The 25883-nt window shown below is 44.4% G+C and overlaps 1 pseudogene; it reads left to right on the top strand.

Moving 5' to 3' along the window:
• Positions 1-19424: 19424 nt before the first annotated feature.
• LOC131415613 (large ribosomal subunit protein uL23-like) lies at positions 19425-19889 on the top strand (annotated as a pseudogene).
• The last annotated feature ends 5994 nt before the right edge of the window (positions 19890-25883 follow it).

Here is a 25883-nt window from a genome sequence, read left to right as displayed (position 1 = left end):
CTGAGGAGGGGGCATTTATGTCTATGTTTGAAAGATAAGTTGTAGTTGCTATGAAGACAATGAAGTCAGAAGAGACAATATATACAAAACACTAGAGGCAGCGACAAGCATGGTGCATTCTGAGAATTTCAGCTAATTCCATGTGTCTGAAATGGAGTGCCCCCGGCAGAATGGGAGGGGATGACATTGAAGAGTTAATATGAAGAAGCAGGAGTGGTCATGGAACTTGGACTTGCCCTAGAGACAAGGAAAAGCCAGAGAAGGATTTTCAAGCACGACAGTGGTGTCATCAGCTTGTTTGTTAGAAAGAGCACCCTGGCTAGAAGCAAGAAGATCAAGATGGAGGCCAATTTCATGTGCAATTATGTACTCAGCCACAGAGGACACATCTCGATTGATTTAAGTTAATGATGGCAATCTTGATCTCTTTATCCACTGATTGATCTAGGGTTGGGACATACAACCCACTTTAGGTTAGTAGGGTGTAAAAGGATGTCTGCAGGGAGCCTCTGGGAAAGAGTTCTTTGATAAGGAAGAAATGCTTGAGAAGAAAGCTTCTGTTGTCCTTTTCCCTCCTCTCTTTCTGGATGTTGCTGTGTGAAGATGTAATGTTTGGAGCTGCGGCAATCATTTTGAGATTATGAGGCAATAAGTCCAAGGATGACAGCCAAGAAGTTGAAGATGGCAGAGAAGAAGAAAGACTCTGGGTTCCTGGTATTGGAGGAGGTCATTGAGAGGATGTGACCACCAGTTGACCCACAAGCTGGACCCAGGCAATTGGAGGCTCCTCACCCCTTTTCCTGTCTTTGGAATGTACGTTCTGCCCACTGTTGCGATAGCCAGAGCTGTTTCAAGGACACCACCTTGAGAGAGTAAATGTGTTGTGGAGACCATCTGGATGGTATATGTGACTAAACCCAGTTAAGACCTCTATATAAACTTTTAAGATTCAGTGGGCAGGTTCGAAGATCTATTCGTTTTATGGCTGCCCAAGACAAGTCTTGTGTGTAAGTTCTCTTGCTTATTAAGCCTGCCACCTACCAGTCTGGAGTGGTCGGCCTCTTTCTCCCGTCTCTCCTTGCCCTCCGTGTACGGAGGCCAGTTTTCTTTCACCCAGGGAACTCCCAAGGTTGCAAACCAACACTTGGTGACACTGTTTCGTTTCCAAAACCACTCTGGGATGGCCTGCCTTGAACTACCAAGTCAACAACAGGTGCCCTTATGGTTTAAATCATGATTAGTTGGATTTTTTGTTAATTGCCACAGAGCCTCATACTGGCCATCACAGTAGAAAGTTTAAGGAGCAAGAGATGCTAAACTGCTAGAGGTGGTTGCTCAAGTATGGTCCTGTTTCTGGGCTGAGGAGACAGGGTGCATGCCCTCAGGTAACCCACATCCCTCACCAGTCCCTCCCCTCTCCTTCCACATGTCTCACCTGCATTAGACAGAGCTGCCTTACTCATCCGCGTTCTGTTCCTTGCAGCATTCCTTGCTCTCTCCCAAACAGAATTCACTCCTCTCGTTTAGTCCCAGGTCTTGGTATTTATTATATTAAGTTATAGTAATTATGAGGCCAGGGATCTAGTTTGCTTTATCTGAGTGCCCCTGGCACAAAGGCTGGCAAATGACAGAAGCTCAAAAAATGTGTTTTAAATGGAAATTTGAAGTACAGGGCCTGGAAAACAATAAAGAGAACGTTGGACCTATTTTATGTTTCCCCAGATTGGCCTCATTGGCCTCCAAGCTGCTCACTCAATGGAGAACCTGGTGGTGTCTCCCTCCCCTGGTGGAAAGACAGTCTCCGGCATGGCCTCCATTGCACCCACACAGTGGGAGCTGCGGTGGACCATGAGTTTTCAGCCAGCTCAACCTGACTCAGAGTCTCTGACCCCTCCCACCACTCCCAGACTCTGTGCCTCAGCCTGGGGCTTCCCCAGTGGCTGCCTGCAGGGGCCTTGGGTTACAATCCCAGGAGTGGAAGGGAGTTATCACCCTGTGGGGTCTACTTTGACTAAAGAGAGACAGGAGGTGAAGAGGCCTCTCCCTGCCCCCTGGGTGGACCACTTGGGCAGACAATTCCTGCGGCCTGACCAAGCACCTCTCTCTGTTTTCTCATGAGCCACAGCCAGTTCCCCAGTGCACCACTTTGTAGCTGCTCTTTCTCCATCCCTGATTGACTCCCTCGTTACTCACTCTTGCTGCCTGGAATTGTATCCTCCTCTTTCCATTAATGTCAGCACATACCCTTGCCTCAACCTTTATTTCTAGGCTAAGACACAGAATTACAGCTGTTATTCAGAATCAGTTTTCTTATCATACATTTGTGGATGCCATTTCAGTTTAAATTCTTTCAATCATAGGGAGCCAGGGATGCCAAAACAGCACAGGATTTTTAAAAATTCTTTTTAAGTAAACCATTACTAAAGAGGGGCATTTCTTGAAAAATCAGTCTGTTCAAGATCCCAAGTCACTGCCTTCAATGGGATGGCACTTACCATCCATGTTTATTAAAAAAAAAAAAAAAAAAAAAGCCTCACTCTTGGGGCCAGCCCAGTGGCGCAAGTGGTTAAGTGCGCGCACTCCACTGCGACGGCCCGGGGTTTGCCTGTGTGGATCCCTGGTGTGCACTGACACACCGCTTGGCAAGCCATGCTGTCGTGGCATCCTGTATAAAGTGGAGGAAGATGAGCATGGATGTTAGCTCTGGGCCAGTCTTCCTCAGCAAAAAAAAAAAAAAAAAAGAGGATTGGCAGATGTTAGCACAGGGCTGATCTTCCTCACACACACAAAAAAAATCAGTCTGTTCATTTTTTAAACACTCCTAAAGGAGGTGAAACAAGGTCTTGACGGTGGTAAATTAACCCTGGGATAAGCAAATATTTAATTGTCCTTGATTTTAAACACTGACTTGTCAGTTTGAGCTTGATATTGACTCCTTTAAAGTGGCATTATTTCTCAAGGCATCACGCCTGTGTTGACAAGTTTCCTGAAAGAGGGTTGGAAGAATAATTGGAACCTACCTCATTATCCTCTGCTTGATGTTTGGTTATCTCAGTGTCGTCTAATATCAGTAAAAGCTACAGCAGGTGACTAGAGTATCTGAGTTATTTTCTTTTGACAGATGTGGAACATTATATTATTTTTAAGCATTATTCTGTGTATCACAGGCATCTTTCTGATGCAGTTAAATTTGTTTAATATTGAATACATGTAGGAGTTGTATATAATTAATAGAAGTGTTTTCAGGGGAAAAAATGAGGCTTCAATCTCCGTGGCAGCATAATTGTCTTGAATTTATGGATGCCTCTGCCTGTAGAGGTCGGGAATCATTAACCAAGATAAATGAAAAACAAAATTTACAGTAAAGATATTAACCTACATAATCTTATCTGAGATAAGAAATAAAGTCTGAAAATTTTAGCATATTGCTAACCTACCCAGAACAGAAACCCATATGCAAAGGAAAAAAAAATAAATATTGGGTCTGCTCTGGGAGGAACCAACAGGGGAGTTGTGCAAGTTGAAAGGGATCTATCAATAAAAAAAAAGGAATAGAATAAATCTGGCAAAAATTACCTTCTTGATAATATGAATTTCAAATTATTCAACCATACTTTCTTGAGAAAAGAAAAACCTTCAGACCTCTCCCAGATGAGATTGGAAAATAATAGCATTCATACTGAAATATGTCAATGTTAAACAGTCAACTCTCAACCATCCCACTAGTGAACAGAGTGCCATGGGCCCCAAATCAATTAGCAAGTGTTTGTTAAATACTAACTGTAGGGGTTTTGCCTCGAGACCACTGCCCAGGCTCCTGCAACTATGTTCCCTGCTCAAACTGGAAATTGCCAGCATCAACCGTGACCTGCTTTGTAACTGAGCTTGCCTACTTACCAGGCCCTCTGGAGAAGAGAAGATAATGACAAACAGAGAAGGAATGGGAAGGGAGGTAGGATTGTGTAAAGGAGGAGAATTTTAAAAGACGGTGACCCAAACTTTGCCCCAAGAACATGAGGAATAAGGAACAGCCTTTGGAATTACTTAGAAGTAGTCACTGGTGTTCTTCAAAAGAGCAGTTTCAGACACTCCAACTTCTGGCCATAATGGAATAATTGGAACTAGGATTAACTTTGAACAACTAGAAAACTGGACAAAATATATGAAACAACTGTTTTCATATTTTGGACAACAGGTAGTATGGGACTGTGATCCCTGAGAGAAGGTGGCCCTAGGCTCGCCCTGCCTTTCTGCCTGGAGATACATGCCTGGTCGTGGAGCAGGGAAGTGCATCCCATGTAAACACAATGGTCTCATTGAGTCGAGGAGACAAAGAGCAGAGTTCAGGAGGGCTGAAGCTGCTGGAAATTGTAGGGCAGAGTTGCCAAGAGGAGGAAGCTACCTAGAAAAAGAGCTCCAGAAATCCTCATGGGCTCACTTTTGGTCTTTTCTGAATACAGTGAAACTCCACAATTTGGGTAAAGAGAGGTTGGGGAGCTGTGAACTGAACAGTTAATGAGCTTACACAGGGCTGAGTTGCCACGTTCTGACTAGCCAGAGAGGAGTGTCCTTGTTGATCACTAGGAGCGCTCAATAGACGTAGGGAGGCCATGCTTTAGTAGTGTCACCAGACTATTCCTGGAAGGAAGGTTACTTAATGTCTGCCCTAAAAAGGCTTAAAAACAAGCCCCAAAGGATCAAGTACCTTTACAGCCTGCCACAACAAAACACAACAGTCTTTAAAGGAAGACAACAAAATCCAGACACTAAACAATATAAAACCCAAGATGTCCAGCATTTAATTAAAAATTACTATACATGCCAAGAAGCAGGAACACATGACCTATAACCAGAAGAAAAATCACTCCAAGGAATCAGACCCAGGAATGATAGAGATGATAGAATTAGCAGAGAGAATGTTAAAGCAGCTATTATAACTATGTTTGACTATTTAAATGAAAACATGAACAAAGTATGGAGAGAAATGGAAGACATTTTAAAAAAAGGAAATTTCAACAGAGTGGTGGAGAGGGACATCAGACTGAAAAAAGGGAAGGAATGAGGACAAAACGAAGGTAGTGGGCAAAGACCATTTATTCAAGAAGTATGGCACAAAGACAGAAAGGGGCAGCAAGGCCTATCAGAGGCTTGGGTTGTGGGGCTTTTCCTAGGAAAAAGAAGACTAAAAATGAAAGCTAAAGAGGAGGCCGTTGAGAAAGAAAGATTTAATTGTTAGAAGAGGAAATTATGTAAGGTTAATGGTTCTAGGAAGCTTGGAGAGAAAGCCTTTATCTCTAAAGAGAAGAGGAATGATCTTCCCTGAGATAGTGGGAAGAAGGCGAATATAAAATGGAGACAGAAAGTTCAAGAGAATTAAACAAGGCCAAGGTAATTAATAGAGTTTCAGTAAATGGGAGGCAAAATAATTTACCAAGAGGTCGCAGGATTGGGGAACCGGGCGAGTGAAAAAATGAGAAGAGGAAGCCTGACCCAGTGACCAGGAAACAAGCCTCAGAGGAAACTTAAGAGATGAATAAAAGGATTGCAAAGTTGTGGCCCCAAACAGCCGTAACTCCCCAAACACTGTGAATTGATTGGATGCCAGAATCAGTAAGAAGGAAATCATAAAATGCAAAAGAGGAGGGATGTGAGTTTAAATGTTAAAAGGAAAATGATTTCCCTTTTTATTTTTCTGTACTAAACCCTAGTGAAAACGTTGTGGGAGAGTAAGGATGTTGAGGGGTTAGAACTGTGAGGAGACTGTGGACTGGAAAGAAGAAAGAAAAGGAGAGGTGGGAGAAACTTCAGATGAGCTGGACAAGAGTAGAATGGCTGTGATCTTCAGACTACTGAATTTTTATTTTTGAAAGTACATTTGTAAACTTGGGTAATAAAGCTGTGCACAAGTGACATTTGGTTGCAATAAACACTACAAAGTCGGTTACATTTCTGTGTTGTGTGGTGAGGTGAAAGTCAGGCCAGGAGTCAGAAGACATAATGTGTCTGGTCTCTGACACCCACCATCTTTATAGGCTCATCTCTCTGCGTCTGTTTCTGCATCTGTAAAGTGGGCAAAATTCCAGTTATGCCTACTCCGGATGAATTTGCACAAATCAAATGAGAATATACATGAAAACACTTTGTATGCTGTTAAAGGCCATAAAACACAAGATACATGTAGACATTTTTTGAGCTATCGACCCAGCTCACAATGACTCATCTTTCCCTGCGAGTTGCCTTCCCATCCACTGGGATGACTCCACTCCTCCAGCTGGATTTACTACCTCATTCCATCCACCTACCCACAACTGATTGGACCAGGACCAAACACCTAATCCACCTAAGATGGGCCAATCAGATTCTCTCTCCTGAGAATTTAGAATTGGGACCAAGGCTCTTAATTTTAACTGATCGTTTGAAAAGAAATGTAGACTCTGGAGCAATGGGTTGGCCATCTGCTGCCTGCCAATGGCATGGAGATGCAGAGAAAGCCAGTCTGCAGAGAGAATGAAGCTGACAGGCAGGGGGAATCTAGACAGGAGAAAGAGAAAGAGGACTGTGCAGTTGTGCACAGTCTGATAGCTGTGCAGTTCCAGGTTCCTCTTGAGGCCGGACTGCTCTACTGCCCTGGGATTCTGGAAAACAGTCCTATGTCCTATAAATAAAATCTTTTTTGTTGCATAATATGGCTTAAGTATTTTTTTGTAGTTTTCAACTAGAGTCATAACTAAAATGATATAGTGAGTTGAATAGTGTCCCCCCATCCCAGATCATATCCACCCAGAACTTCAGATGGGACCTTGTTTGGAAATAGGATCTTTGCAGATGTAATTAGTTAAGATGAGGTTAAACTGGCTTACAGTGGGTTTTAATCCAATGACTGGTGTTTTTATAATAATAGAAGAGGACACAAGAAATACACACAGAGAAGAAGGCCATCTGAAGATGCAGGTAGGCAGAAATTGGAGTTATGCTGCCACAGGGCGAGGAATGCCTGAGTTCACCAGAAGTTTGAAGAAGCAGGAAGGATCCTTCCCTAGAGCCATCAGAGGGAGCATGGGACACCTTCATTTCAGACTTCTGGCCTCCAGAACTGTGAGGGAATAAATTTGTGTCGTTTTTTAGCCACCCAGTTGATGGTACTTCATTACAGCAGCCCTAAAAAACGAATACAAAGAACGTTATTGGATAATTTACCTAAAATTGATGTTTTCAAGATTTGTTGTCATGGAAAGGGTGGGACTCTACACTGAGGAGCCTACAATATCCCTGCCTGGGGAGCTCTGTGACCAAGAATGGCTGCCCAGCTGAGAGAGAGAGAACACCCCATCCTGCCCCATGAATCCTAGCAATAACCCGCATTATCAGGGAGCATCTGGGCATGCTTCCTGTTTCAACCTGTCCTAGTCTGCTCAGGCTGCCATAACAAAATGCTATAGACTGGGTGGCTTAAACAACAAAAATTTGTTTTTCACAATTCTGGAGGCTGGGAAATCCAAGATCAAGGTACTGGCCAATTCAGTTCTTGAGGAGGGCTTTCTTCCTGCCTTGCAGATGGCCACCTTCTTGCTATGTCCTCACGTGGTCCTCCTCTGTGCATGCCCACAGAGAGAGCGACCTCTCTCTCTTCCTCTCCTTATAAGGACACTAATCCTGTTGGATTAGGACTCCACCTTATAATTAGGACCTCATTTAACCTGAATTACCTCCTAAAAGCTGTGTCCCCAAATATAACCACATTGGGGGCTAAGGCTTCAACATATGAATGGGGTGGTGGGGAGTACAGTGTAGTCTATAACAAACCTGAAAGGAACTAACATAGGATAGGCCAAAGGTACTCGTGTATGAATGTGACCATCGCAGAGACTTAATATGCACTGGGGGGGTGGGGAGAAACCAAATACAAACTCATCCTAAACTTTGCCAGCACTTCCTCCTCCTCCACACCCTGGTGGTGTCACATGAAATCCCCAGTCCTTTGAGGGCTCCCTTCTGGAATGTCTGCTGGGGATCTTGTGTCATGGGACTGGCCCAGCCCTGCTAGTAGGAAAAGAGCATTCTGGGAGTGTGTGCACAGGGTCAAATTTATTTTTTCTCAACATTTTATTAGAATATTTTTACCAGACAAACAGCTGGTTCATTCATGATTCCAATGCAGGGGTCACACTGAAAGACAGACTTGGATAATTTCTGTCACCTTGCCAAGACACTATGAGGAGAGTGCGAGAGGAGGAGAGACAGCGATACATACACATACACATCCATATGTACATATTGTCTATACATATACATATATGAATGTATTTTTATACCACACATGTTCATATATGTATATATATTCATACTTCCTATGCACCAGGTGTTGTGCCAAGTGATTTATGTAATTAATTCATTTCATCCTTAAAACAACCTCATGAGTGTGGCCGGCCCAGTGGCGTAGTAGTTGGGTTCGTGCACTCTGCTTCGGTGGCCCAGGGTTTGCGGGTTTGGATCCCGGGTGTGGACCTGCACACTCCTTATCAAGCCATGCTGTGGCGGTGTCCCACATGTAAAGTAGAGGAAGATGGGCACAGATGTTAGCCCAGGGCCAGTCTTCCTCAGCAAAAAGAGGAGGATTGGCAACAGACACTAGCTCAGGGCTGATCTTCCTCACATACAAAAAATAAATAAATAAAACAACCACATGAGGCAGGTGGTATTATTATGCTCATTTCACAATCCAGACAATCAAGGCACAGAGAGGGTACATAACTGGTCCAAGCTCATACAGCTGGTAAGTGCTAATGTAGGACTCCACCCACACAATCTGCCTACAGAGTTCATGCCTTTAACTACCGTCCTTTGCTGGGACATCCATCACCATAGTCCCAGCTATGAGAAACTGCTAGACTAGTGGTCAGGGCAGGGATGAGCAAGAGGTATACACAGGAAGATCAAAACGGAAACAAACACCTGCCGTGCAAACTGTGAAACGTACTACAGTAGAGATTGTGTGTGGAAAGATGTGGAATCAGAAAATTATTATGCAAAACACTCTTGGAGGAGCCGTCTCTCAGCCTTCCAGTCTCTGTAGATTTCGAGGGCCGTATAGTAACAGTCCCGGGCAGAAACACACTTGGCTTTGGAGTAAGACTGTATCAGTGTATGGCTCCGTGTGTTTACTTCATCTGTCCTGGACAGGGGGCAAGCCATTTGGTATAGGTGGAAAGAGACGCAGTCTTTCTTGTCACATTCTGCACGAACTGAGCAAAGAGGTGTCGCTGCGAAGTTTTGTCCCCGGGGCAGAAAGGGAAGAAGATTGTGCTCCTTCCCTTTGCTCTTACTAGTCAAGTGCCCCTGTGTGCTCCAACAAGAGGTTCTTCTTAGTTGGATGAATGGATGTGTAGAGAGGCAAGAGGCCAGGACTTATGGGCTCAAGAATGTGTAAGATTTATTGGAGCTGCTAGTCAGAACACTGCTGTTTTCGCGAACTGAACCTAAATGCTCTCACACCAAGCTTTCACCAATAAAATAAATAGCCTCAGGTGTCTATCGACCTAAGAGGACCTGCATGTAGTTGATATAACTGCCAAACCACTCGCTGGGAACTTGACAGATGAGTCCTTTAGCTTTGAATTCAGAATGAGAATTTGCACCAAAAAACAAGACTAATGCTTTTTCAAGAGAAATACAAATTCCTATTTTCTTAACCATTCATTCACCAAATATTTATTGAGTTCCTACTATGTGATAGGCACTGTTCTTGGTGTTTGGAATACATCACTGAGCAAAACAAAGATTCATGCCCTCATGGGACTTAATGCTCTATTGTGGGAGATAGATGATTAGCAATACACATAATAAATGAGTAAATTATATAATGTATTCCAGGAGGCTATCAGTGTTGTGGGAAAAGAGAGAAGTGGAGTCAAGTAAGAGGGACTGAAAGTGTTGGGGGCTGGTTGCAATTTTAAACAGAATAGTTGGGGTAAGCCTCATTGAGAAGGTGATATTTGGGCAAAGACTTGGAGGAGTTGAGAGGATTGGCCAAGTGGACATCTGGGGAAAGAGTATGGACAGAGTTCACAGCAAGGCAGCAATGTGCCTGGTACATTTAAAGAATAGCAGGAAGCCAGGGGTCTCAGGCATGAGGGGCATGGAAGATGGGAAGAGGTAGTGAGGACCTGATGTGTGCCGGCTCGTAGCCACTGCAAAGACTTGTACCTTTGCGTTGTAGGACTGTTACTTGGAATGAGAAGGGACTCTGTTAGAGAGTTTTGAGCAGAGAGACCCACATTCTCTTTTCTGTTATGACCACATCACTCTGACTGTTGTATTGCAAGTGATTGTATGAGAGCAAGAGTGGAAATGGGGAAACCAGAGAGGATGCAATTTCAATTATCCAGAAGTGAGACCATGCTGGATTGGACCAGGCTGTAGTAGTGGATGTGGTGAGAAGTAGTCAGATTTGGGTAGAATTTGAGTGTAGAGCCAGTTGGAGTTGTTATGGATTGGATGTGGTGTGTCAGAAAGAAAAAAAAGAAGACGAGTCAGATGACTACGACCGTCAGGATGGAGAAAGCTGCAGGCGGGGCAGCTTGTTGGCTAGACAAGCCTGGAGGTCAGGGAAAAGTCTGAGCTGGAGATATAAATGTGGGAGTTGTTGGCATACAGATGATATTAAAGGCAAAGGCTGGATGAGATCGCCAAGAAGTGAGTGTGGATAGAGAAGAGGTCCAAGGACCGAGGCTTCGAGCATTCCAACATTAAGGGGTTGGGAGAAAAAGAGGATTCAGCAAAGGAGATCAAGATGGAGTGATCAGAGGTAGGAGGAAATCCTGACTGCTAGTTTCTGGAAACCAAGTGAAGACAGTGTGTCAAGGAGCACTTAGGTATCAACTGTGTCAAATGCTGCGGGAAAGTCAAGGATGATGAGGACTGAGAATTGACCACTGGATTTAGCAACATGGAGATCATTGGTGGTCTTGCCAACAGGTGTTGTGTTGGAGTAGTGGGGAAAATCCGGACTGGAATAGATTAACAAGTGAATGGGTGCATTTTATTATGTGTAAATTATACTTCAGTAAAGTTGATTAAAAGCACAAAAAGAGGGAGGTGTGAAATAGGATAACCGGAACTTGGAGATAACACAAACGTGCATCCACATTGGGATGGATAAATAAACTACAGCATATTCATTCAGTGGGCTGTCTTAGACTAAGCAGGGTCAGAATCAGATCTAGGACAAGGCCCGTGTTCATCAAGTTTCTCTAGGAGACAGCCACACCCATTTGTTTAAGTATCGTCTGTGGCTCTTTCGTGGCCACAGTAGCAGAGTTGAGAAGTCAAAGTCCTTATGGCCACAAGGCCTGAAGTACTTACTTTCTGGTCCTTTACAGAGAAAGTTTGCCAATCCCTGGACTAGAGCAATCAGAACGGGTGAACTATTGCTAGTCACAACAACGTGAACTAATTCCACAAATACAATGTCGAAGGAGAGAAGCCAGGTACATAAGGGCACACACGGTCTGATTCTACTTGTGTGAAGTCCAAAAACAGGGAAATAATCGATGGTGTCAGAAGTTAGAGGAGTGGTTCTCTGGGGGTTGGCTACTGAGAGGGCTCAGGAGGTGAGCTTCTGGGGTGCTGATGATAATCTAACTCTTTTTTTTTCCACTTAACATTCATCACTATAGTTAAAAAATTTTTTTTTTCTTGTGATGAGAACTTTTAAGATCTACTCTCTTAGCAACTTTCAAATATGCAATACAATGAATTCTAATTCTTGATCTGGGTGCTGGTTACCAGGATTGTTCACTTGGTGAAAAGTAACTGAGTGCTTCGGAGTTTGTGCACCTTTGTAAACGTCCAAAATAAAGTTTACCAAAATTAAAAATGGGGGCCGGCCTGGTGGCATAGCAGTTAAGTGCGAGCTCCACTCCCAGGATTCGCAGGTTCAGATCCCGGCGCGCACTGACACACTGCTCATCAAGCCAAGCAGTGGTGGCGTCCCGTATAAAGTAGAGGAAGATGGGCACGGATGTTAGCCCAGGGCCAATCTTCCTCAGCAAAAAGAGGAGGATTGGCATCGGATATTAGCCCAGGGGTGATCTTCCTCACAAAAAAAAAAAAAATTAATAACGGTAAGAGAGGAACTGGAGACAGGGCTTATAGCAACACTTTCATGAAGTTTTGTTGCAAAAGGGAAGAAAGAAGTGAAGGGTAGTTCACAGAGGAAGTATAGTTAAAGAAGAAGTTTTTAAATCTGGAAGAAGTAATAGCATCTTTGTATGTTGATGGGAGGAGAAAATGGCAGATGTAGGAGAGAAAGGGGAGAATGCTGGAGTGACGTCCTTGACTAGGCGAGAGAGGTGCAGTCTGGCATACAGTCGAGGGACTGGCTTTGGACAAGAGCACAGGGAGTTCCTCTACACTGACAGACATTTTGGATAACTGAAGGCACCTACAACCTGGTGCCACATTATGCGTGCTGAAGAATAAGTCTTGATTAACAAGGAATTCCTTTATCATCTTCCCGAAGCAGTTCCCTGTTGGCCACTTGGTGAACAATAATTTCACTAAGAGTCAGTACTTCACGGGTGCTTTCACACAGATCTCATTCAACACTCATCTTCTAATGAGTATAACATATTTTCTGTCTTCATTTCTGAGACGCCCAGTGCAGCTCAGAGCAGCTAAAGTGGTAGCGTAGGTCCCCGTGACCAAGCCACACTGTGACCGAGGTCTCTGTGTTAATTTGCTAGGCTGCTATAATAACGGACCATGAACTGAGTGGCTGAACAACAGAAATGGATTGTCTTACAGTTCTGGAAGGTAGAAGAGCGAGACCATGCTGCTGGCAGTGTTGGTTCCTTCGGGAGGGAGAGTCTGTTGAATGCTTCTCCCCTAGCCTCTGGTGGTTCCTGGCAATTTTTGCCATCCTTAACTTGTAGATGCATCACCCTAATCTCTGCCTCCATGTGCACAGGGTGTTCTCCCTGTGTGCATGTCTGTTTGTGTCTAAATTTCCCCTTTTTATAAAGACAGCAGTCCTATTGGATTAGAGGCTCACCCTACTCCAATATGACCTCACATTAACTCAACACATCTGTAATGACCCTAGCTCCAAACAAGGTCACATTCTGAGGTAGTTGGGGTTAGGACTTCAACATCTGTACTTGGGGCAGAGGGACGTTTAGTGTCAGCGGTGGTGGTAGATTAGGCAGATGCAGACCAGGTAGGACGGAGGAGCAGTGGGATGGGAAAGGTCCTCCTTGTGCATCTCTCTAGTGCTGCCAGTCCTCTCATTTGAACCTGTTTGATGTGACTCTGTGTGACTGTTTTGACCTGTTTTAGCAAGCGGAACCTTGAAGGATAAGAGGTCAGGGCTGGGAAGGTGAAGCGTGAAGGGATTTGCAGGGGGAGGGTTCCCCTAAGGCAGCGTTTCACAGTTTGGTCCAGGACCATTTGTACTGAATATATGTTTGTCTTTCACAAAATAAAAGCAGCTTCTTCAGGCTGTACCCCTGAGATTCTGATTCTGCAGGGCTGGAGCCCAGGAATCTGCATTTTAGCAAGCTTTAAGGCAATTCGGATGCCGCACTTTGAGAGAGATTTCCCTGAAGAGCCAGTGCTCGTGGTGTGGGAAAGTGGAAGCAACAAGACACTCAAGTCTGAAGAGCCAGACTGAGCCTCCCCACCCGAGAGAGGGGCGGAACCACGGAGCTGGAGGCCAGGGCTACAGGGGAGGAGGACACCGAGTTCACCTCCTCGTTTTCCAGATGAGAAAATAGGGCCCAGAGATGGTGAGGCAGGGCGTTTTGGGTGCTTCAGAGCAGAGGGAGAAGCAAAAACAGCACTTAAATACAAGAAGAGGATTACAGTGGATAAAAGGAGAAGGGAGAAGAGAAATGTGAGGAGCTGCCCCTTGAGCCAGTGTCTAGACTAGACAGTGTCTCCCTCCTCTTCTCAGGTCACAGAAGCTGCTCTGCTTCACAGAGGGCCACGTCCATGCTCCTGAGGCAGCCTGGGTTCCTGAAGCAGGTATTTGCCCACAGGATAAGGAATAGGCCTGTTTTCAATGGTTATTTTGGGGGTTCACTGCTTCTCATGGCACTGCACTGTCCTCAGCACACGAAGATAAAATAAGAACCCAAGAGACACACTTCGAGTGTGATGAAATTAGCTGATGATCTTCAATGAACTATGTTAGACTTTGACAGTGAGGCTTCCTGACAAAATTCTGAGTATAATAATCTGTCCCTGCATAGTTTCTTTACTGTTCTCCCACCTCCTCGACCTCCTTCAATGTTCACAACATCCCTGCAGTAGGTGTGACCCTCACTGGACAGATATTTCAAAGATGAAAGTCTGATCATGCCCATCCCTGCTTATAGTCCTTCAGTGATTCCTCACTGTCCACCCGTTGGCTCATTAACCCTTCCTCAGGGAAATAGGTTCCAAGTTAATAACCTGAAAGAAAAAGGGGCAATTTGTACAAGGATGTACGTAATAGCTTTATTCACAATGTTAAGAGTGGAAACAAACAAAACCCAACAATAAAGTGCAGGGCTAAGCAAACCTGTTCCATCAGTCCACTGGGGTACTTTGCGCCTACTTTATTTTTTCATTTTTTATTTTTTTAACAGTTTTATTTATTTATTTATTTATTTTGTGAGGAAGATCAGCCCTGAGCTAACATCCATGCTAATCCTCCTCTTTTTGCTGAGGAAGACCGGCTCTGAGCTAACATCTATTGCCAATCCTCCTCCTTTTTTTTTCCCCCCAAAGCCCCAGTAGATAGTTGTATGTCATAGTTGCACATCCGTCTAGTTGCTGTATGTGGGACGCAGCCTCAGCATGGCCGGAGAAGTGGTGCGTTGGTGCGCGCCCAGGATCCGACCCCCGGGCCGCCAGCAGCGGAGCGCGCGCACTTAACCACTAAGCCACGGGGCGGCCCTCTGCGCCTACTTTAAGTGATGGGAATCGGATCTACACTGTGGCATGTGTTTGTGTAAATGAGGGAGTAAATGAGAGACAAACTTAATAAACAGGACAGTGAACAGCCTGACGTCAACTCTGTGAAAATGTAAGTGTACATCGTGACAAAGACTAGACAGTAACAAAAGTGATAAAATGTTGGGTATCGTACGTAAATCAGATCATCTATGTCAAGTGTGACATAAACATTTAAATGGGGAGATAATGCCTTTGGAGTCTTCTTCTGGGGGCACTCACGTAGGATTTTCTACAGTGGAGAGAAAACTGGACACGGAACTGAAAACCTTAAGACTTCAGTGCAGCAGGGTGGGCTAAGGACACGGTGACAGTTTTGTGCCGGAGTGTCAGTGTTTGGGTCAATTGAGTTAGATGGGGTGGGGCATGGCAGCCGCAGGCGTCACTCAGTGGCTCGGATGCCTCCCGCACACTGCCCCGGGTCACAGCCGTGGCTGCACTGCGGAAAGTCAAGGCCACTGAGAAGTCACAGCGCAGGAGAAGAGCCACCCTCTTAACCGAGGGAAACTGGTCAGCCTCGATCAAGCAGAACATTAGCTTGTGATGTCAAGCTGACCTTCTGTACAGCCCCAGAGAGGCTCTGGTCCACTGAGTTTTCTCTCGGTGTTTGTCATGGTTGAGGCATGAAAACAGGGCGCTGAGGCCTCCCCGTGAGCACACACAGCGGGCAGAAGTGCCCGACCGGGGACATCTCCTCAGATGTGCTCATTAGGCCTCTTCCTAGTTCTCTTTCCAGGTTCTTCCCCTGCCCTGAATCTCACGGAAGTTGCCTTCTGTACCTTTCGGTAAACAATGGTGTTTTAACTGAGTCCCCTTCAGGTTTCCCATTTCACTGTGCACAGATGAGCAGCAGGTGGATGGTCAGGAAGAAGCTGCCCTTCTAGGGTCTCTGGGTTTTCTGTCTTTGTAAATCCGGATCCTCAATCTCGGCTTATCCCGGCTTCATCAGGCCCTAAGCAAAACTGGCTCATGCCTCCCAAACTCACGTGAGTCTGACCTGTATCAGAAAATCAACCTAATCACTTACAGTGAGACACGCAGCAGCCAGGTGGGCGATACTCACGTCGGCCCCTCTGCCAGTCCTCTCCCCACAGAGGGGCCAAACGAAGACGAGTCGGCTGCTGCCTGCGCGTCCGTTATTGGTACAAGGAAGGGGTCTGGGAGATGAACTGACAAGCTGACCTGCCTGGTTTGCCCTCATCCCCTTTCAATGTCTATTCCCCCAAAGGCGCAGCTGGCACCTCACCTGTCCTGTGACCCTCCTCCTCCCGCGGGTGGTGGGGAAAATCACTCTTACGGGGCTGGCTGCTGTAAGGCTGACACGTCCCTTATGGCAGCAGTCTCCGTGGGCTCTAGCAGCTCCTGGCGTGCGTGTCTCCTCTGCTGTTTCAACAGCTGGGACAGGGACTCTGACCACTGCTGTTTCCTCAATGCCTCGCACATAATGAGTGCCCAGTGCAGGGTTGCTAAGTGAGTGAATGGATGAATGAAGTTATTTCTCTATCTACCCTAATGACCTTTCTAAATCAGGTTTTGTGAAATTGCTCTTAATATCTATCTAAGAGCAATTGAGAGAAAGAGAATCCTATTCCCTAACCATGAGAGACCTGTCCGAACATTCTGCCATGGGGAACCCGTAAGAGCCAGTCTTAGGCAACACTCAGTGCTTTACGTTTTCGTGCAGCCTGCTCTGCCTCCCTGATGCTTCTGCATCCCGCCCTCACCGCAGGCCCCAGTGCATGTACGCCTCGCCTGCCTCCTTGCTTTAGTGAACAACTTGACCCCTCCACAAGCACACTGGTCTGCACTCTCCTAACTCACCTTTTACCCATCTTCTCTGCCCTCCTCTGCTAATCCTCAGGGTGCTTTAGATCTCTGCTTCTCCAGGGACCAGCAGCATCAGCATCACCTGGGAACTTGCTAGAAATGCAGAACCTCAGGCCCCAGAACTACTGAGTCAGAATCTGCATTCTAACAAGACCCAAGATGTTTGCAGGCACGCTGAAGTTGGAGAAGCCCTGCTGAATCCTGACGATGACCGCTGCTCCCGGCTCGTAATTTCCCTTTCTCTCTTGTCTCCTGTAATTCTCGGGACATCAGTGTTCGCTGTGTTAGTTATCTATGACTGCATATAAAATCACCCCAACTGATCGGCTGAAAACAGCAAACATTTATTATCCACAGTTACTGTGTGTTAGGAATCTAGGCAAGACTTACCCGGATCCTCTGTCTCAGGGTCTGTCACAGGCTGCGATCACGGTGTCGGCAGGGGCTGTGGTCATCTAAGGGTCGGCTGGGGAAGAGCCACTCCGAGCTCACTCCTGCGGTTGTTGGTGGGCCTCCTGTCTTCATGGGGCCTCCCTCAGTTCCTAGCCGGCTTGGTCTCTCCACTGGGCAGCTCACAACGTGGCAGCTAGCCTCACAGCAAGTGAACAAGTCAATGGAAGCCAGAGTCTTTCTGTACCCTCAGCTCAGAAGTGAGAGCCCATTATTTTTGCCTTATTTTGTTTGTTAGAAGTGAGTCACTAGGTCCAGTCTACACTCAAGGGGAGGATATTATACAGGTGCTTGAGTAACAGGAGGTGGGGCTCTTTGGGGCTTAGAAGCCACCTACCACATCCACGTTCATTTTCGTCTAATAACTTGGCTGACTAGTTCCTCCTTCACTTACACATCTGTGTGGCTATAAGGGGACCTCAACACCCCCTGGAGTTGTCTGTTCTCCAGACCTTCCCCCTCGGTGCTTCCTGTCCTGACCACAACCTGTCATTCCCTCTGCTTATCCTGCACCTTCACTACCCAACTGTCCTTCACAAAAACAGGACTTCCTGTCCCTCAGCCTTCCTTGTTCTAGTCTATTAATCCCCTCCCAGTCTTACTCAAGGCTCTACACAGGGGGATTCCTATGAGCGGCCAGTTGTGTGTGGCCTTACTGAAATCCTAGAAACACCCACACTGGCCTTCCCTTCCTCCACGTTAGGGAAAATCTAGCATTCTCTGGCTTTCCCTCCATTTCCAGGTTGGCGAGCATGCCTGAAGGAGATCTTAGACTCATGCTGACTGGGTCCACTATAAATGGATGCTGTCTAACTTCATCCGGGCAGCCCCTCTTCAGGAAGGCATCCCCACAAAACATACCCATTGGCATTTCCAGAACTTCCTCATTCTCCTCGATCCCCAAACCCACCTTCACTATTCTTGGTCTGCCTGAGCCCTCCTGCAGTGGCAGGCCACTCCCATTTGTCTGTCCCCACTTTAGAATGCTCTCCTCTCTTCATTCATTTTTGTCCCTATTGTCTCAGAGGAATAGGTGTGCTCTTCCTTTGTGGGTCTAAACTCTCCACGTGTCCTGTGGTCCATCCTATCCCACTTCTTTGACTTTCTCCATCAGTTCCTCCGTCTCTCTCCATTGCCTCCTTCCCTTCAGCTTACGTAACACGTCCACAGTAACAGCAACCGTGACTCAGTTACTGCCTCAAGCCACTCCTCCATCACTTTCTTTCTTTCTCACTAAGTTTATTTTTAATTTTATTATAATTTTCAAATATACAGAAAAGTAGAATACCAATATAGTAATAGATACCAATATACTCACACCTAGATTTAACGATTGGTCACATTTGCTTAATCTTTCTTTTCCTGAAGTATTTTAAATTAAATTATAGTCATCAGGACATTTTAGCCCTAAATACTTTAGAATGGATCTCTTAAAAAACACTGTCATTATCACAATTAACAAAACTAATAATAATGCCTTCGTATCATGTAACAGACCACATTCAAATTCTCCCGATGTATTTTACAGCTGTTTTTTTCAAGACAGAATGCAATTAAAGACCACACGTTGCTCAGGTTGTTGTAGGGCTTAATTCTCTTTTGATTTCAAAAGTGCTCCCCGCCCTCTTTTTTATGTCATTGAATTGCTGAAGAAACCGAGCCCATGGTTCCTATTGAACGGCTCACCTTCTGGATTTGTCCAATTGTTTCTTTTTTGGTGTCATTTAATATATTCATCTACCCCTGTATTTCCTATAAACGGGAGATGAGCTATAAAGGCTGATTTCAATTCAAGTTAAGCATTTTTGTCGGACTATTCATAGCTGGTGCTGTGTGCTTTATACTGCATCAAATTTTAGGCACATTCCTTCTGATTGTCCTACTTTTCGTGATGCTAACATTAATTACTGAGTTAAAGAGGCAATAGCCAGATCTCCCCACTGTTCAGTTACATTTTTTTTCACTTGCAACCAGCAAATAACCCATGGCCTGATACTTTGGTATCATGTAATGCCAAGAATTTTTTTAAGACTCGTATTGCTGCCTCTTATCCCATTCCCTAATTCTTCTTCTTCCCCCACTAGAGTGAAACTCTTCCGTAGAAGGTCACTAGTGACTTCTTTATCATTAAAACCAAGAGCCTTTGGCTTTTCATGAAGATGGTGCTGAAAGCACAGAAGCAAGTTCCTGCTCCTCACCCTCTCAAAGCCAAAGCCAAAGCAAATGCTCTGAAGGCCAAGAAGGCAGTGCGTCCACAGCCGCAAAAAAGAGGACACCTGAATGTTGTCCACCTTCCAATGGCCCAAGACACTGCAGTTCAGAAAGCAGCCCAAATATCCTCGGAAGAGTGCCCCCAGGAGAAACAAGCTTGACCATTGTGCCATCATCAAGGTCACCCTGACCACTGAGTCTCCATGAAGGTGATAGAGGATAACAACACACTTGAGTTTGTTGTGGATGTCAAGCACCAGATCAAACAGGCTGTGAAGAAGCTCTGTGACATTGACGTGGCCGAGGTCACCACCCTCATCAGGCCTGATGGACAGAAGTAGGCACATGTTCCACTTGCTCCTGACTACAATGCTTTGAATGTTGCTAACAAAATCGAGGTCATCTAAACTGTGTCCAGCTGGCTAATTCTAGATATAATTTTTTCACCATATTAAGAAAATAAAACTAAGAGCCTTTGCTCATCTTCCTCGAGCTTTCCGAAACATTTTATATTATTACATCTTTTTTGAGAATCTCTTTTCCTGTCTTCCATGAAGTTTTCTATTTCAAGTAGTTCTTCCTCCTCTAACTACTTATTTATATCTTTATCGAATGTTTTCCTTCATCTGACCCTAAAGGGTCAAAGTTCTATTCTCGGTCTTCAACTTGGTGTCTACACTGCCCTTTAGTAATCTCACCCACTTCCACAGCTTGAGCAGATCGCTCAAAAAATGTGTCTCTCTAGCTTGACATTCTGTAGCTTGTGGCATTTCTACCTGGAGTCCCCTCAGGTATAACGCAAACTCAACCAGCATAAAAGTCAAGCCATCTTTCTCCGTACCTCCGTCCTCCCAATAAGGGAGTTTTGATTAATTCAGTGTTCATGTTTACATTGTTTTGCTCTTGTAAATATTGTTCACTGCTGAGACATACAGTGTATTATGATCACACTTCCTTTTAGATAAGAATGATTATGATAGTAATTGCCTTGTTTTTCTTTTTGCTTTGTTTTCTACGTACTTGTCATGATTTATCCTTTTCCTCTCCCCACAGCTGTAAAACTCCTCTCTATATGGTAAAACACATCAGGTAATGGACCAGTTTCAGGGTTTTTGTCCTCCTTACAGCTAGCCCTTCTGGAGGCCTCCATCCTCCTGTTCCACCCATGACTGGCTGCCCTCTAGGCCTGCTGCACGGCGGCCACCTGGACTTCTGGTAATTCCTTCTCCTTTCTCGCATAGGATCTTCCTTTCCTGGATTCACGGTGACTCTTTCCTGGTTCCTTCCTCTGTTTTGGTGGAATACTTTCTCCAATAGCTTCCTAAGAAGGGGTGCCTGGAGGTAAATCTTTTGAGATCCTGCATATCTGAAGTGTTTTTATTCTACCCTTACACATGATTGAGAGTTTGTATAGACTTCTAGATTGGAAATCCACTTTGCTGACCATTTTGGAGTCACTGTTTCATTATCTTCTAGCTTCTAGTATTGCTATGAGAAGTCCAACACCATTCTGTCTCTCCTTCCTGTATGATCTATTTTATTTCTCTAGAATATTTTAAAATCTCATGTTAATTCTTGTAAATTTTCTTTAATTATGTGTTTGATTTTTACTCTCAGTTTTTCTCTATTTTCCTTCTGAAATTCCTTTTAGCTGGATGCTCAATTTCCTCTGTTGATTTTCTAATTTTATTATCCATTCTTTCCTCTTTTCTCCCTTTAAGACATATTTTCAACGTTATTTTCCACCCCTATTGAATTTTCTATTTCTGCCATCACATTCTTAATATTTGCAAACTTTTATATTTCTATGAATATTCTGTTTTGATAGCATCATATTCTTGTTTCAAAGATGCAATATTTTCTCTTACCTTTCTATGAATATTAATTGTAATTATAACATTTATGCTTTCTTTTGCTCCATGTATTGTTTCTATTTCTCGTGAATTACTTTTTTTAATGTTCAGGAATTTTCTATCTTTTGTGTTAGAATCTGCCAATGTCTGGTGACCCTTGGTGGTTCCTTGATGTTTAAGAGTGAGGCAATAAGAACCCTTTTGGTGCCTCTGTATGTGGGTGGGTTGATTAGGCTCTGGATGTGTACTGCTCTCTTCCTACAGGCTTTTCTCCTGGGAAGTCAGTGGCTCCAATACCCTAATCTTCAACCTGAGGATGAGGTCCTATAAGCCCGTCAGCCTCTGTCTAGAGCCAATGCTATGAAAGGGCCAGGACCTTGTTGTTCAATATGTAGACTGTCACCAAATCCCAAGTAGTCTTGGGTTCAGAGTCTTTCTGGTTCAACCTCTCCAGATAGTTGAAAGGATGAGTAATAGCACTCATCGTTCATTAAAGGAAACAGAAGCCAATCTAGATGTTTTTTATCAGAAATAAATTTAACTCAAGTAATGAAGAGTTTCCAAATTCATTGGAAAGGCAGACTAAAGTACCTGGGTTCCCAGGCTCATGAAGCCACCACTGCCCTTCTGTAGCTGCAGCTCCACATCCTCACGTCTAGAACCTAGAATTTAGCAGAAAACCTCGTTGTCTCCATACTCATGCTGGCCAGAGCAACAGTCAAAGGAACAATAAGATGGCCTCCACCCAGCTTCTACCTTCCAGATCGAATGCAAGTGCATTTCATTCTTGGAACCTAGTTCATATCCCCAAACCCTAGATGTAAAGGAGTCTGGAATTGTTTGTTTGTGTAACTTTCTAGCCAGCCTCTGCACACCAGAAGGATGAGAATGGTTGTTGATCAATACAATCCAGGAAATCTGCCACAGTAGGTGAGGGGAGCAAGGGGAGCTGGAGTGCTAGCCGTTCTGTATACCTGGGACTCTGGGGTTCTGGGGCAGGAGTCAGAATGCTTCTCCTAGGCCCCCCTCAGCAGGCCCACTGCAGGATGAAGAAGGGGAAACCCAACTCCTCTGTATGTTTCTATCTCTTAAGATTTTGTTGATATCTCTCATCTGTTACCTCGTTTTATATTTTGGTGTACGGATCGGTGTGTAATTTTTTTTCAAAGAGTCTGATAGCATTTTTTTTTTTTTTTGAGGAAGGTTGGCCCTGAGCTAAAATCTGTTGCCAATCTTCCTCCTTTTATCCTTTTTTCTCCCCAAAGCCCCAGTAGATAGTTGTATGTCATAGTTGTAGGTCTTTCTAGTTGCTCTATGTGGGACACCGCCTCAGCATGGCTTGATGAGTGGTGTGTAGGTCTGTGCCCAGGATCCAAACTGGTGAACCCCAGGCTGCCAGAGTGGAGTGCACAAACTTAACCACTACGCCACCAGGCTGGCCCCGGTGTTTAATTTTTTTAATTCTCATTTTTATTCGAGTTTTGGGAGGAAGAAGAAATAAAGACCTTTTCAAATCTCTTAGATGACTCTCAAACTTTGTTCCACAGACACATCTGAGTGATGGGATATTCTCCTACGTCCCTGTGTGGAGGGTTAGGGTGACACTGAGGTAGACTAGCGAACCAGAGTTCAGGTACTCATAATATTTAAAACTCCCCTAGATAATTCTGATAAACTCACCAACACCAGCATTGTCGTATTAGTTATCCATTGCTGTATACCACATTACTCTAAAACTTGGTGGCTGGAAACAACAAACATTATCTCACAAACAACAAATATTATCTCATAGTTCTGCAGATCAGCAATCTGGAAGCGGATTACCTGGTGCCTCTGGCTCAGGGTCTCCCACGAAGCTATAGTCGAGTTGTTGGGTAGGGCTACAGTCTCAAGGCGTGACTGGGGAAGAATCTGCTTTCAAGCTCACTCACGTGGCTGTTAGCAAGCTTCGGTCCTCACTAGCTGTTGGCCTGAGAGGTCAGTTCCTTGTCACGTGGATCTCTCAATGGGGATGCTCACAACATCACAGCTAAAGATCCAAGAGAGAGAAAGCTTGAGTGAGTCCCAAGATGGAAGCCACAGTCTTTTGATAACCCAGTCTTGGAGGTGACAGCCCATCACCTCTGCAGTGTTCTCTATTCACTAGAAGAGAGTCACTAAATCCAGTCCACACTCAAGGGAGGAGATTACACAAGGACGCGAGTACCAGGAAGCAGGGATGGTTGAGTCATCTTAGAAGCTGCCCACCACATCCATATGCATCAATACTTTACTCCAGTTGAAAAATCACCATTTTCAATGTCTGCTTTTGCCCTTTCTGAAGTAGTACTCCTGGCCTCAACCACCTCAGATCAGATGCAAATCGTCTCCTCCTTGGCAGTATTATAGTTGAGGCAGTAGAGCAGAGTTGCAGTCCAGTCTTTGGAGAAAGGGAGACCTGGATTTGGAGGGTGGTGCTGGCTTTTCTCTGCTGCATGACTCTGTGAAATGATATACTCTCTCTGCACTTCAGTTTTCTCTCCTAAAAAATTAGGATAATAAGACCTACCATATAGAGTTATCGTAAGGATTAAATGAAATGGTGCATATGAAGCAGTTCACATAATCTCTCTTTTTGTTTTTTCTCCCCAAAGCCCCAGTACATAGTTGTATATTCTAGTTGTAAATCCTTCTAGTTCTTCTATGTGAGCTGCCGCCACAGCATGGCTACTGACAGACTAGTGGTGTGGTTCTGCGACAGGGAAAAAACCGAGGCCACCGAAGCAGTGAGAGCACCAAACTTTAACCGCTAAGCCATCAGGGCTGGCTCCATAATCTCTTTTTCTTAGTAAGTAGACATCGTTTTCCAAGATAATCTGCATCACCACTACCACTTTATTTCTCTGTAACATTTTTTGACCAAATTATTCCCATATCAAAACCTATTAATTGGAAGTTAAAACTTCTTAGCATCTGTTTCAAGATTCTTCTGTCTCTAATCTCAGCCTCCCTATGTTCCTCCCTTTCCCTGTTCTTCCTGCATTTTTCCTGTGCTTCAATCTACTTCTACTGGATGCCCTTTTCTGAACCTCTCCGACACTCTCTGCCATCATGACTGATTATTTGTCAGCTCTTCTCTAGGTATGCCTGCAGAAACTTTACCATCTTCTAAAATAGAGTTGAAATTCTACTTTTGCTGGAAATCTCCTTGTCTACTCAGTGAGAAGCAATTGGTTCTGGCCTGGTTCCCCAGGGTGCTTAGTATACTAGCTTATGATAGTTTTTTCTTAATGAGCAAATGAATATAGCACTTTGCCATTAATAAGTATTGTCCTTGAAACTAGCTTCCAAACTTGCAAACACAGAGTCCACGTCTTACACTTCCTTCTATCCTCTGTAGCACCTAATACACTACCTGATAAATGAAGGAATGATCAGTGGAGTGGGGGAAAAGAGAGAGAAAAGAGTGACAGGGAAATATATTGTAGAATGACAAACAGTTTAATCCAAAAATGATTCCAGGAGCTCATTCTGGATGGTCTGGACCCCCTGGCCCTTCCATCTCCCCATAGAGGAGCTGCATTCAAACCCAACTTCCTGGTGTTCCTGTCAATGTCCTGTTTGCTCTCAAAACCGTCCCTACCCTTTCCCTGCTCTGTGCTGTATCACAGAGAACTACACCTTGCCCTTTGGCTTTCAGGTAGTTCCATATAGCTTTCGTGTTGTTGGGCTGTGGTAAACAGCCATTAAAATATTTTCATTGCTGTAAAATATTCCATTGTATGCATGTACCAAATTTATGTACTTATTCTACTATTAATGGATGTTTGAGTTTCCAGTTTGGGGCTATTACTAACAATACTGACGTGAACATTCTCTTACATCTCTTGTAAAAAGACATATTAGTACTTCTTTTTTGGGTTTATATCTAGGACTAGCAATCCTGGGTGAAGGGTACGTGTAGTTCTAGTATTTACTAGATATTTCAAATCTCCAAAGTTGTACCAGCTGTGTATGAGAGTTCCTGATGCTCTACGTCCTCGTCAATGCTTGGTATTGTCAGGCTTTTAAAATTTGTGCCAATCCAATGGTTATGTAAAGATGTCTCATTCTGCTTAAATCACCGATTACTAGTGAGGTTGAGTTCCTTTTCTTAGGTTTATTGATTGTATGTTTCTTCTGTGAAGTCATTATTCATATCCTTGGCTAATTTTTCAGTTGGCTGTCTCTATGTTTCCTTTGACATGTCAGTGTACTTTATATATTCTGGATGTTACACTTTGTTAGTTATACTGATTCTCTCAACAACATATATGCTCAGAGGATATGGCAGCGAAGAAGACAGACCAAAAAAACTCTTCGTTCATGAAGCTTACTTTCTAGTATAGGCAGAGAAACAATAGACACAATAAATATGGAAAGTTGGTGGTGTGTTAAATGTTACATGCTCCGTGATAAATGCTTTAGAGAGAGACAAAGCACGGACGAGGGGTAGGGAGTTCTGGGGAAGGGCTGCCATTTAAAATAGGATGGTCAGGAAGGTGTCACTGAGAAGGTGATATCTGAGTA

This window comes from Diceros bicornis, chromosome 17 (genome assembly GCF_020826845.1).
Source record: "Diceros bicornis minor isolate mBicDic1 chromosome 17, mDicBic1.mat.cur, whole genome shotgun sequence".
NCBI lineage: Eukaryota > Metazoa > Chordata > Mammalia > Perissodactyla > Rhinocerotidae > Diceros > Diceros bicornis.
This window is presented reverse-complemented; position numbering and strand designations above follow the sequence as displayed.